This window comes from Herpailurus yagouaroundi, unplaced genomic scaffold (assembly GCF_014898765.1).
Source record: "Herpailurus yagouaroundi ecotype Mexico unplaced genomic scaffold, PumYag 61169, whole genome shotgun sequence".
Classification (NCBI taxonomy): Eukaryota; Metazoa; Chordata; class Mammalia; order Carnivora; family Felidae; genus Herpailurus; species Herpailurus yagouaroundi.
The window spans coordinates 1-328 of NW_024415684.1; positions in this window are offsets into that span (position 1 = coordinate 1).

Consider the following 328-nt stretch of genomic DNA (forward strand, 5'->3'; position numbering starts at 1 on the left):
CCCCCTCAACCCCAAGAGGTCTTGCAACCCGCCAAGACCTCTCCCCGCTCCCGCCAATCTTGCACCAATCAGGCATCAGGGCCTCCACTCACCCACTCACCTCCCCCCCCAATCCCAGGAGGTCTTGCAGCATCAAGCCCATACCCCTCCCCACTCCTCGCCAATCTTGCACCAATGAGGCATGGACGCCTCCACTCACCCGCCCAGCCCCCTCAACCCCAAGGTCTTGCGGCAACCTGCCAAGACCCCTCCCCCCTCCCGCCAATCTTGCAGCAATGAGGCACCAATGCCTCCATTCACCCGCCCAGCCTCCCCCCTCAGCCCCAGG